Here is a 13,722-nt window from a genome sequence, read left to right on the forward strand (position 1 = left end):
CTGGATATATACCCCAGCCGGCCCGTCCGCTCCTCAGTTCCTTCTTGCCGGCTACTCTGACAGTGGGGAAGGAGGGCGGGTCTGGAATGGATAGGAGCAACACATCTCGAAGAACAACAGTTACTACGGTGAGTAACCGTCTTTTCTTCTTCGAGTGATTGCTCCTATGCATTCCAGTTAGGTGATTCCCAAGCCATACCTAGGCGGTGGGGTTGGAGTGAGACGTGGCAGAGTGTAGGACTGCTGAGCCGAAGGCTGCATCGTCTCTGGATTGCTGCACCAACGCGTAGTGGGAAGCGAAGGTGTGGACAGAAGACCAGGTGGCCGCTCTACAGATGTCCTGGATAGGAATATGGGCCAGGAAGGCGGCAGACGAGGCCTGCGCTCTCGTCGAGTGAGCAGTGAGGCGGCATGGAGGCACGCGAGCAAGCTCGTAGCATGTCCAGATACATGCCGCCAGGAGGAAATCCTTTGAGAGGAGACCGGCTTGCCTTTCATGCGATCGGCAACCGCTACGAACAGCTGGGTCGAACGCCGGAAGGGCTTCGTCCGCTCGATATAAAAAGCGAGAGCCCTGCGGACGTCCAAGGTATGAAGCTGTTGCTCCCGAGGGGAGGCGTGCGGCTTCGGGAAGAAGACCGGAAGGAAGATCTCCTGTTTGAGGTGGAAGGCCGACACCACCTTAGGGAGGAAGGCCGGGTGTGGTCGAAGCTGCACCTTGTCTGCGTGGAAGACAGTATATGGCGGACCAACCGTGAGGGCCCGGAGCTCGGACACCCGTCTTGCCGACGTTATAGCGACGAGGAAAGCCGTCTTCCATGAGAGGCAGAGCAGGGAGCACATGGCCAAGGGCTCAAAGGGGGCTCCCATAAGCATGGCCAGAACCAGGTTCAAATCCCAGGCTGGGGTAGGACGTCGTATCAGCGGGTACAACCGGTCCAGGCCCTTAAGGAAGCGGGAAACCATCTGGTTCGAGAAGATGGATCGACCTTCTATGGATGGACGAAAGGCGGACACGGCTGCCAGGTGCACCTTCAAGGAGGAGACCGCGAGTCCTTGTTCCTTAAGGTACCAGAGGTAGTCCAGGATTGTAGAGATAGGGACTAGGAAGGGATTAAGGCCGCGCTGGTCGCACCAGAGCGCAAAGCGCTTCCATTTCGCGAGATAGGTGGAGCGAGTGGAAGGCTTTCTGCTTTCAAGCAGGACTTGCTGTACTGCCGCCGAACAGTCCCTCTCTGCGTGAGTCAGCCACGCAGGTACCAAGCTGTAAGATGGAGGGACTGTAGGTCCGGGTGGCGGAGTCTGCCGAAGTCCTGCGTGATGAGGTCCGGCCATAATGGAAGGGGAATGGGATCCCGAACGGAGAGCTCAAGCAGCAGGGTGTACCAATGCTGCCTCGGCCAGGCTGGAGCAACGAGTATTAGGTGGGCCCTGTCCCTCTGCAGCTTGAGTAGCACACGGTGTATGAGTGGGAACGGAGGGAAGGCGTAGAGGAGGTGATCCGTCCATGAGTAAAGGAATGCGTCCGACAGGGAGCCCGGAGAGCGACCCTGGTAGGAGCAGAACTGGTGGCACTTCCTGTTCTCCTTGGAGGCGAACAGGTCTATCTGGGGAAATCCCCACCTTTGGAAAATCGTGTGTACCACATCTGGACGAAGGGACCACTCGTGGGCAAGGAACGACCTGCTGAGATGGTCGGCCAGCATGTTCTGCACTCCTGGAAGAAATGACGCTTCCAGGTGAATCGAGTGGGTCACGCAGAAGTCCCACAGGAGCATCGCTTCCGTGCAGAGGAGGGAGCGGGCTCCGCCCTGCTTGTTCACGTAGAACATTGCCGTCGTGTTGTCCGTGAAGACTGCCACGCAGCGGTCTTGCAGACGGGCGCGGAAGGCGAGACACGCCAAACGGATCGCTCGCAGCTCCCGGACGTTGATGTGGAGAGCGAGCTCTTGGGGCGACCAGAGACCCTGGGTGTGAAGGTCGCCCAGGTGAGCCCCCCATCCCAGCGTCGAGGCATCCATGGTCAGGGTAACGGATGGGCGAGGAGGGCGGAACGGGACTCCTGCACACACAGCCTCTGGGTTCAGCCACCAGCTGAGCGAAGCGAGTGTCGGTTTTGTGACGGTGACTACCATGTCTATCGAGTCCCGGTGCGGGCGGTATACCGACGCCAGCCAAGATTGGAAAGGGCGAAGGCGGAGCCTCGCGTACTCGGTGACGAATGTACAGGACGCCATGTGGCCCAGGAGGCGCAGGCAGGACCGAACCGTTGTCGTGGGAAAGGTGAGAAGGTCCTGGATGATGGAGACCATCGTCTGGTGCCGAGATCGAGGGAGGCAGGCCCTGGCCAAACTGGAGTCGAGGACCGCTCCGATGAACTCCACCCGCTGCGATGGAACTAGGGTGGACTTCTCGGCATTGATGAGAAGGCCGAGGAACCGAAATAGGGATAGTATCTCTGACATCTGGTCCTTTACCAGCTGTCAGGATGTCCCACGAACCAGCCAGTCGTCGAGATACGGGTATACGTGTATGCGACGACGGCGGAGGGCTGCGGCAACCACTGCCATGCACTTGGTAAAGACCCTCGGTGCGGTGGACAGGCCGAATGGCAGCACTGCAAACTGGTAGTGCGCATTGTTGACTATGAACCGCAGGTAGCGTCAATGGGAGGGTAAATCGCGATATGGAAGTACGCGTCCTTCATATCGAGGGCGGCAAACCAGTCTCCCGGATCCAGGAAGGGAATGATGGTCCCCAGGGTGACCATGCGAAACTTGAGCTTGAGCAGGTACCTGTTGAGCTCCCGGAGGTCCAGTATAGGACGTAGACCTCCTTTCGCCTTGGGGATGAGAAAATATCGGGAATAGAATCCCCTGCCCCGCATGTCGTGAGGCACCTCCTCTATAGCACCCAAGCTCAACAGAGTCTCGACCTCTTGTAGGAGGAATTGCTCGTGAGAGGTGTCCCTGAAGAGGGACGGGGAAGGCGGGTGGGAAGGAGGGGGCAAAACAAATTGAAGGCGGTAACCAGACTGGATTGTACGAAGCACCCAGTTGTCCGTTGTTATTTGGGACCACGCCAGAAGGAAGTGGGAAAGGCGGTTGTAAAATAATCGGGAAGGATCCGATACCGAGTCTGATGGGCCGTCCTCGGGCATCCCATCAAAAGGCCTTGAGGGGCCTTGGAAGGCGCCTGGGTCTGGTTGCACCTGTTGCCCGACGGTCTACAGCGATTCAGCCCGGGTCGCCGGCTATTATAGGGTCGCGACCTGGGCTGATTAAAGGGCCGGTAGGGTTGCTGCCGGAATGACCTTCGCTGGGTAGCCGGTGTGTGCATACCCAGAGTGCGAATGGCAATTCGACCGTCCTTGAGGGTCTGAATTCTGGAATCCGTCTTTTCCGAAAACAGACCCTGGATGTCGAAGGGGAGGTCCTGTAAAGTGTACTGCACCTCCGGTGGCAGGGTGGAGGACTGCAGCCAGGAGATGCGCCTCATGGTCACTCCTGAGGCCAGGGTTCTGGCACCCGAGTCCGCCGAGTCCAGGGCGGCCTGGATGGAGGACCTGGAGGATTTCTTGCCCTCTTCCAGGAGGGCCGAGAATTCCTGGCGTGAGGCTGTCGGGATCAGCTCCGAGAATTTCGCCAGGGACACCATGATGTCGTAGGTGTATCGGGCGAGGAGGGCCATCTGGTTGGCGATCCGGAGCTGGAGACCCCCCGCTGAGTAGACCTTTCGGCCCAACAGATCCATGCGCCTAGCTTCCTTGGATTTCAGTGCTGGAGCTGGCTGGCCATGTCTCTCCCTGTCGTTGACCGACTGGACCACGAGTGAGTCTGGTGCAGGATGGGTATACAAATACTCGTACCCCTTGGGGGGAACGGAGTACTTCCTTTCTACACCGCGAGCGGTGGGAGGGACGGACGCCGGTGACTGCCAGATGGTAGTGGCGTTCTTTTGAATGGTGCGGATGAATGGTAAGGCCGCCCGCACTGGGGCCTCAGCCCCAATTACATTAGTCACCGGGTCATCATCCTCCGCGACCTCCGCCACGGGGAGGTCGATAGCCTTCGCCACCCGGCAAAGAAGGTCTTGGTAGGCCCGAAAGTCAATAGGTGGAGGGTCCGCCGTAGACGCTCCCGCCACCGCCTCATCTGGCGAGGATGACGAGGACCGACCTTGGACCACGGCCTCTGAAGGTGGTTCCTCTATGGGGTGGGCAGCTGTCTCGGAGCGCGGATGCTCCGCAGGACCAGGAGGCGACTGGGCCTCACCTGGCGGTGATGGGGGCGGCCTGCTCACTGTGGCCTCCGGCACCCTGCATTCGGAGGCTGGGGTCCACGGGGGGCAAGGGAGCCCTTGAGCTTCGTACTGGGCCCAGGGGACCCAAAAGCCCCACTGCTGCGCACCGTGGACTTGTCCTTGCGGGGCAGCCTGAAGATGTCTATAGCTGTCTGCCCGCGAAGCGACCGAGGAGTGACGAGACGGCCACGGAGGGGCGGAGGCACTCACGGACTGCGCCGTTGATGCTGGCAATCTGTCCCCGTACGGTGCCAAGGATCGGTGCCGGTCGTTGCGGTGCCAAGATGGAGAGCGGGACCATCGACTGCCGCTGTGCCGGGAGCTCGACCGGTGCCGGGAGCTCGACCAGGATCTCGACCGTCGGTGCCGGGAGCAGCTTCGGGAGTCATGGTGCCGGGAACGGTGCCGGGAATCGGACCTTCTGCGGTGCCGACGGGTTGGCGACCGGGACCGGGAGCGTCTCCGGGAGTGCAACCGGTACCGCAATGTTGAGCGGTACCGGGACTGCGACCGGCACCGAGAAGGCCAACGGTACCGCGATGGTGAGCGGTGCCGAGACCTGGAGCAGCGTGACGGTGACCGTCTTCGGGACCGGGATCGAGACCGAGACCTGGAGCGCCGTCTATCCCGTCCGTCAGGGGAAGGAGGCCGTATCATAGCCGGCTTACCCGCTGACTTAACAGCCCGCACCGGCGGTGCCGGGGGCTGGAGGTTCGGTGCCTCTGTGAGCTCGATGAGCTCTCTCGCCGTCGAGAACGTCTCGGGCATGGACGGGAGCTGTAGCTCGACCACGGTTGGCACTGGGGAGCAGGGTGGTACCGGACTCAACGACCCTTGCGGCGCCGGAGTCAACGGTACCATGCACGGTCTGTGCACCGCCACAGCCGGTACCGTAGGCGTCGGTGGTGGCTGGGGTATTGGTCCCGGAGGATGCGGCTTCGAGGCCGTCTTCGCTGGCTTACGTTTCCTCGTTGGGGAGAGGGAACGGTGCCGGGTCGCCGGTGCCGGTTGCAGAGGTCGAGGAGCCTCGGTACCGGAGCGGCTCGGGGCCGCCGGTGCGCTGCGCGCCGATGACGACTTCGGCGCCGCCGGGGTCGGTGCGGGAGGCTGGAGCGTTGCCTCCATAAGGAGCTGCTTTAAACGACTGTCCCGCTCCTTTCTTGTTCTAGGCTTAAAGGCCGTGCAGATAGGACACTTATCTGGACGGTGGGTTTCCCCGAGGCAGCGCAGGCAGGAGTCGTGCAGGTCCCCGACAGGCATGTGCCGCTGGCAAGTCGCACAGGGCTTAAACCCCGGTGCCTTGGGCATGAGCCTGCACCGGTTGCGGAAGAAGAGGGGTAAACCCCCCTTATTCCCTTATTCTATACTATAGCTAACTAAACTTATTCAACTAAACTAACAACTAAGTAAACTAAACAACTATGTACACTCAAGAGTAGAGAAATGCTAGGGCTGTGGAGGAAAGGGAGCACTCCACTGTTCCAACTGGCCGTCACGGGCGGTAAGAAGGAACTGAGGAGCGGACGGGCCGGCTGGGGTATATATCCAGCGCCATGACGGCGCCACTCCAGGGGGCGCCCAGCCGGCCTGCCGGAGTTGCTAGGGTAAAAATGTTCCGAAGAGCTGTGCATGCGCGGCGCGCACACCTAACTGGAATGCATAGGAGCAATCACTCGAAGAAGAACACTATTTCAGTATATCACAGGGTGGAGAAAGACACTCTAAATCTATTCGCTGAGGAGGAGACATCTTGTTGACCGGGGTGTTTCATGAATGACTGTATCCTGGCTCGTATGAAGCCAACCAGATCTGCAACAGACTGAACTTTGAGGGGGGAGAACCTACTTTATTAGATAGGAAAGATCTTAATAAGTGTAGACTCTAGTTTGTGTTTTACAATTTTGTTTTGTATCGTAACCATTTGTTTCCATCATTCTCCCTTGTTTCTAGTTGGATCTCTATTCTTTTTTAAATAAACCTTCTTTTGTTTTAGTACAAGTGCTGTGTGTCACAAAGGAGCAGTGATTTAAGGTAAAACCAGTAAACTGGGGTACACGGCTCCTTTGCTACACAGGGTCTGGGATTTCTCTGAGTAGCCATTGCCAGTGGCTGGATATCACAAGGGAATGCTCAAAAGGGACTCAGGGACTGGGGAACAGGTTGTTGTTAATCTGCAAGACGAAGACAGGGCCAGCCCAGCCCAGAGGAGAGTGTTTGAGTGGCTAACAGGCTGGTGGTGTTAGGAAGCCAAAACCTAGCAATCACAGTCAAGAGTCCGTCTGGCTGGAGGCAGGGGGTAACAAGGTCACTCAATGCTGGGTACCCCAAGCACTGTTACAGCATGTGTATATTTTTCCACCTTACTAATTGATATGAAATCCAAGGTTTTCTCCATAATTCCAGTGTGTTTGGTAAATATGGTGGGTGTTGAGCTATGTGTTCTTGTTATAACTAATGTCACTGATTATTAAGGGTAACGAACACAGGCATGGAAATCCAGCTCTTTGATAATGGCACCGTTTGCATTTACTTTAATTTACGACATATTAATTTTGAGTAATTGTGGCCATCCCATCCTTTCTTTGCATGAAAATTGTTAGGATTAAAGGAAAATCACAAGACAAACTTGTAAATTCCAGTTTAAGTGTGCTGGGGTATAACAGTTTGATTCAACTAATATGAAATGCTTTAATCTCTGGTGGGGCAAGGGATCACATTTCACCTTCACCTACTTCCTGGCAAATTTCTGCTCTCCAATCAGGACTGTTTTGAAAATCCTCATCTCCAACCAGTTCAAAAGGTCTATTTGTCTTGAGCTGATCTACAGAGAGTAATGAGGGAAGCCTACTGATTAGTACTGAGATTCTTGCTGAGGTAGGAAAATGAGCTGTCTTTGCCAAGGGCCATAATACATTACTTTGAATAATATGATGTGATGTAGTAATTTCTCAGTTACATGGATTTCAACATTTCCAAAGAAAATACTGGTGCTGTAGTCAGGTGGGACTGCACACGGGGCCTGATTCTGCTCTCAGTTACACCAATTTGGCATTTGTTTGTCACTGCTGACTTCAGTGGGGTCACTCCAGATTTACATTGGTATAAATAAGAGAATCAGGTCCTGGGAATTTAAGATGGTGCTTTGTGGGAAGGTGATGTTTGACTGTGGTAGCAGCTCCTGAAAGAGCAGGACCATATTGTCCTAAGGCTGCCTCCAGAGCAGGGCCTTATCTAACCATGGGGTGTATGGGAAAGCACTTTTCACGCTTGCAATTCAGTCCATATTTTCAAAAGGTTAAAATCTCATAAATGGCTGCTACATTTTTTATGAGCAGAGTCTTAAATATCTAAACATTTTGTTCAAATTTAATACATTACAAAAGAACGTAAAGAAACCTTTATTGCTTACCTAATTGTGAAGTAATTACACGGTGACTAGATTTATCTTACATACTTTTTAAGAGTCCTTTTAACAGTTGATCTTTATTTAATAAAAATCCAAAACTAACACTTCACTTAAATTACAAGGGAGAGGCATTTATATTTCATACATACCTAGTCATGTGTTTTGTAAAATCCTTCATGTGTATCACTTTGCTATAAAAATGCTGAAATACATGTCAAAGGGACATCACTATATTACACCATTTTATTCAAAGGAATTTACTATTGCCTATTTTTTCCTGTTAAGGTTTTGTTAAGTTCCCTTAAAGTGTTTTTCAGTATTTCTTATTCTTATTAATTTATTTTACTTAACACCAAGTCAATAAGTGTATCAAGTAACCGTTTCTTAAATCTTTCTCTTGGCAAGCCTTGTTGATTTATATATTTAAAACTAGACTGGACAAAACAGGTGTGACAATAGGAAATAATCCTGCATTAATGGATTGATAATGAACAACAGGGAAAAATCAACTAAGAGTCCTGTGGCACCTTATAGTCTAACAGATGTATTGGAGCATAAGCTTTCGTGGGTGAATACCCACTTCGTCAGACACATGGGTATTCACCCACGAAAGCTTATGCTCCAATAGATCTGTTAGTCTATAAGATGCCACAGGACTCTTTGTTGATTTTTACAGATCCAGACTAACACGGCTACCCCTCTGATACTGAACAATAGGGAAAAAATCCAGAGGATGGGTGAGATGGCTCTCTTTCATTCATCTCTTATTTTTCTCATTCTTTTGGGGAGAAGAAGCAAAGCATTATTTTTCTTCATTTTCATAGCCTTTCATGTCTAATTTAGTGCCTGTTACAGGGCCTGCCTGCTCTGTAGTGCCCCCTGCTGACCTAATGTGTTGCTGCTGGCACTCCCTGCCTCAGTTTCACTTGTCTCAGGGCTCCTTAAGAACACCACATAGTCCAAAAGCATGTAAGACACAATTACCCTGATGGGGTTCTACTTTATTAAATCCAAATAAACTTTAAATAAAGTTTCTCCCCTCAGGCTCAGGGGCAGCACAGCCCTCCTACTTGGGACCTGTGGCCTCTGGAAGCTCCTCTCTGAGCACCTCCCTGCAATCGAGCCCTAATAGCTGTTTATCAGGCTCAAGTGCTCATTATTCAATTAATTGCTTAGAAGGGCTCATTCCTTTTAAATAAACTCATCACAGGTAGCTTGGGGCTAGACTCCCCATAAAGTTGCCAGCAACCATGTGACAGTTCCCTATATTGGGAGAATCACAAACATACACCTGAAGAAGCCCAAACAAATTCACTATTTACAATAAGATTAAATTACTCCAGTTTTAACTGCAGTGTCAATGAGATCAGCATTTAGAACCTTGTGAATAGCTCAAGAAATATTAATGTTGTAAATTCTGTAATGTGATGCTTGAAGTGTAATTATGGTCCCAAAATAGTTGACTCCATTAGTAGAGATGCTAAAGGTATGTGCATGACCATTTTACTCATCTCCACAGCCAAGGGCAGAAATTCAGACTGTTTAGCTGGATTCAACTCCATTTACTTTAATGAGATTATATTTGATGACACCAGAGCTGAATATGGTCCAGGAAATTTGTATACCAGACAGCTGTCACTCCAGGATGTAAACTCTAGTAACACAACGTCCTATTGGTTTTCACCCTTCAGTCATTTTCCAAAAAAATGTTTTTAAACAATCCCATCCAAAAAAGTTGCTTGTTTTTTTTCAAACACCAGCAGAACAGTTTTGTGTTTAATATTCGTTAGATGAAGTCTGATTTCAAGGGCACAGCATAGAAAAGTATTAATTAAGATTTTCTTATCTATTTTCCTGGTGAGAGATTTTAATTTCTTAGAATTAATACTCCAAACATTGGTAAAGTCACAAGAGTCCAGAAAATTTTACCTTAATCTGGTGCATTTGTTCCTGCAGATTGCTAGAATTCAGATAAATAATATGCCACTATCAGAAGCCAGCTAATACGCCTGATCCTGCTTCCAAATAAATTAATGAGATTTTTGCCATCGGCTCCAAAGGGAACAGGATCAGGCCAAGGAAACATAAGCAACCATTGACCTTACAAGAAAGAAAATATTGAGTATATAGCCAACAAGGAATGGCCTGAAAACATGGGGCCAAATTCATTTCTAGGATAACTCCATAAATCAGTGGAGCTACACAAAGAGCAAATTTAGTCCCTAGAGCCAAATTCTTCTCTCACGTATACCCAGTTACAAAACATAACTACCAAGGCATCTACTAGAAAAGTAATATAGCAAAACATAAAATTTCCAATAAGTTCTTGGAATATACTGGAGACAACTTTTTGTTCTAGAAAGTGCAGGAAGTTACCTGGGGGACAGTCATTTTAGACTTGATTCTGACCACCAGAGAGGAACTGTTAGTGAATATGAAGGTGGAAGGCAATTTGGGTGAAAGTGTTCATGGAATGATAGATTTCATGACTCTAAGGAAAGGAAAGAGTGAGAGCAGCAAAATAAGGATGATGGACTTCCAAAAAGAAGATTTTAACAAGTTCAGAACTAGTAAGGTCCCATGGGAAGAAAATGTAGGGGAAAAGGGAGTTCAGGATTGCTGGCAGTTTCTCAAGGAGACAGTATTAAGGCACAACCACAAATTATCCACATGCAAAGAAAAAACAGGAAGAATAGTAAGAGACCAATATAGCTTCATCAGTAGTTCTTTAATTACCAGAAAATAAAAAAAAGAATCCTACAAAAAACCGGAAACCTGGACAAATTGCTAAGGATGAGTTGAAAAGAATACCACCAGTATTTAGGGAGATAATCAGAAAGGCCAAGGCACAAAAGGAGTTACACCTAGCATGGGACATAAAAGGCAATAGGAAGAGGTTCTTTAAATACATTAGCAGCGAGAGAAAGACGAAGAAAAGTGTAGGTCTTCTACTTAGTGAGGAAGGAGAACTAATAATTGATTACATCAAGAAGGCTGAGATGTTTAATGCCTGTTATCACTAAAAAAAGTTAATGGTGACCAGATACTCGATACAATTAATGTTAACAACAAGGGGGGAAGGAACACAAGCCAAAATAGGGAAAGAACAGGTTAAAGAATATTTAGATAAGTTAGATGTGTCTAAGTTGGCAGGGCCTGATGAAACTCATCCTAGGTTACTTAAGGAGATAGCTGAAGCAATCTTGCAATCATTAGCAATGGTCTTAGATAACTCATGGAGGACGGGTGAGGTCTCAAAGGACTGGAGAAGGGCAAACATCGTACCTATCTTTAAAAAGGAGAACAAAGAGGACCCAGGGGATTATAGACCACTCAGCCTAATTTCAATACCTGGAAAGATATTGGAACAAATTATTAAACAATCAATTTGTAAGCACCTAGAACAGTGCTTCTCAAAGCCGGTCCGCCGCTTATTCAGGGAAAGCCCCTGGCGGTCCGAGCAGGTTTGGCCGATCGCGGGTTCCCACTGGCCACAGTTTGCCTCTCCAGGCCAATGGGGGCTGCGGGAAGTGGCGTGGGCCGAGGGATGTGCTGGCCATGGCTTCCCACAGCCCCCATTGGCCTGGAGTGGTGAACTGTGGCCAGTGGGAGCTGCGATCGGCCGAACCTGCAGAAGCAGCAGGTAAACAAACCGGCCCAGACTGCCGGGGGCTTTCCCTGAACAAGTGGCGGACCGGCTTTGAGAAGCACTGACCTAGAAGATCATAGGGTTATGAGGAATAGCCATCATGTATCTCAAGAACAAATTGTTGCAAATCAACCTAATTTCCTTCTTTGACAAGGTTACTGGCCTAGTGGATGGGGAGGAAGCAGTAGACGCGATATATCTTGATTTTAGTAAGGCTATTGACATAGTTCCATATGACATTCTCATAGGCAAACTATGGAAATGCAATCTAGATAAAATCACTATAAGGTGGGTATACAGCTGATGGAAAGACTGTACTCGAAGAGTAGTTATCAATGGTTCGCTATCAAACTTGAAGAGCATATCTAGTGGGGTTCTGCAGGGATCAGTACTCGATCTGGTACTATCCATTAGCTCTGGTACTAGCCAGTATTTTCATTAATGACTTAGACAATGGAGTGGAGAGCCTTCTTATAAAATTAGCAGACCACACCAAGCATGGAGGGTATGCAAGCACTTTGGAGGAATTCATTTAGAATTCAAAATGACCTTGACAAATTGGAGATTTGGTCTGAAATCAACTGGATGAAATTCAATAAAGGCAAGTGCAAAGTACTTCATTTAGACAGGAAAAATCAAATGAACAACTAAATAGGGAATAACTGGCTAAGTGATAATACTGCAGAAAAGGAACTGGGGGTGATAGTGGATGACAAATTGAATGTGAGTCAACAATGTGATGCAATTGCGGAAAAGGCTAATTTCATTCTGAAGAGTATTAACAGGAGTGTTGTATGTAAGACGCGGGATGTAATTGTCCCACTCTGCTTGGCACTAGTGAGGTCTCAGTTGGAGAAGTGTCCAGTTTTGGGCACCACACTATATGAAGATGTGGACAAATTGGAAAGAGTACAGAGGAGAGCATCAAAAATGATAAAAGGTTTAGAAAACCTGACCGATAAGGAAAGATTTAAAAAACTGGGCATGTTTAGTCTTGAGAAAAAATGACTGGGGGTGGGGGCCTGATAATAAATAAATAAGTCAAGGGCCATTATAAAGAGTACTGGGATCAGTTGTTCTCTATGTCCTCTAAAGACAAGACAAGAAGTAATGGACTTTAACTACATCAAGGGAGATTTAGATTAGATATTAGGAAAAACTTCCTAACTATAAGGACAGCTAAGCTCTGGAATAGGCTTTCAAGGGAGGTTGTGGAATCCTCATCACTGGAAGTTTTTAAGAACAGGTTGGACAAATACCTGTCAGGGATGGTCTAGGTTTACGCTGTCCTGACTCAGCACAAGAGGGAGGGACTTGATGATTTCGAGGTCCCTTCCAACCCTACATTTCTATGATTCTATAAAAGTATGTTACAACTTTCATAGCATATGAAGTGAAGTGAAGTGAAAAGCATATCACATGATTTGGACCCCACCTGACTACAGAAAACAGGGAAAGTTGGGCTGAGGAGATTCATTGGGTCTGATTCTTCCCTGAGTTTCACCCATGGAACTATGAATGGGATTATTCAAACGTAAGTAAAGATAGGGCATAATGGACCATATTCTAAGTACTGTGGTCATTGTTAAAAAGTCAATATTTTCTAACAGTTACTATCCAGTGTTAGCTGAGATACAACTTCTGTGTTTGCCTCTCTTTTCTTAAAGTTTCCCATTTTTGCTATAATCAGTACAACTCCAACACTAGTAGCAATGGTGGGAGTGCAGGTGTGGGCAAATCACAAGTCACTACTATCACTTTAACCACTCTATCAACTAGACCTTCTATGCGCAGGGTTAGATATCACACTGGTTAAAACAATGGCAGCCAGTCGGTGCTAGTGTTTCTGCTATGGCTACTACCACTGTGGCTGCACTGGTATTAGAAAATTGTCAACTGGAAAATGTTAAGGAAAAAGGTCCTGCATAGACTTGGTCAAGTGTAGAGAGAAAATGTAGTACCTCTATGTGGTAACTGTTAGCAAATGTTAACTTTTAACAGCAACCACCATAGCAGCAGGTATCTTTTTCTAATCATGTTTTGCCTATGTCAGCTGTCTTCTCTCCCTGAAGATCTAAACAAAGCAAATATGAAAATGTTGTTCATTTAGAAGTAACTCAATCTGGGTCAAAAAGGCTTGTGATAGGGAGTCCACCGTGCACAAGGCAGAGCAGGTTAAATTAGTTCAACTAACCTTTTCTCTTGTACCTGGGGGAGAGTTGGAGCTCAATAAAACATAATGGAAGGTTAAGTTCAGCTGTGAAGTAGCAGGTTGGGCCTGTTGAAAGGGATGAAGCTGAGAACAGAAAGGGACTGCAGGGGAAGAAGTCTGCAGTCAGTCCATGGGAAAACAGATGTGTGTTTG

This window comes from Mauremys mutica, chromosome 2, assembly GCF_020497125.1.
Source record: "Mauremys mutica isolate MM-2020 ecotype Southern chromosome 2, ASM2049712v1, whole genome shotgun sequence".
NCBI lineage: Eukaryota > Metazoa > Chordata > Testudines > Geoemydidae > Mauremys > Mauremys mutica.